The sequence below is a fragment of the Arachis ipaensis genome, chromosome B05, assembly GCF_000816755.2.
Source record: "Arachis ipaensis cultivar K30076 chromosome B05, Araip1.1, whole genome shotgun sequence".
In the NCBI taxonomy this organism is placed as follows: Eukaryota; Viridiplantae; Streptophyta; class Magnoliopsida; order Fabales; family Fabaceae; genus Arachis; species Arachis ipaensis.
The window spans coordinates 122,342,900-122,343,204 of record NC_029789.2 but is presented as its reverse complement, the minus strand read 5'-3'; positions in this window follow the sequence as shown (position 1 = coordinate 122,343,204).

Sequence of the window (305 nt, the reverse complement as noted above, 5' to 3'; positions counted from 1 at the left end):
TATTTTTAAATCCTTTTTTTTTTTTTTTGTGAAATTTCTAAATATTAATTAAACACTGTTTTCATTTACGTTATTCTCCATAAACTGGTTATTCCAGGTTTTTATTTAGAGTTAATATTCTTTTCTATTCTTAATTATTTGTTCGATGAATTTTTTACCTTTTAAAAAATCTAAACATTTAAATTGATTTTTATCTATTTGATATATATACGTTTCAGTCTCTGGTTAAAGTAAATAAGGACTGTAACATACATATATCAAAATAGATAGAGACTAATTTGAATGTTTAGATTTCTTAAGAAGTG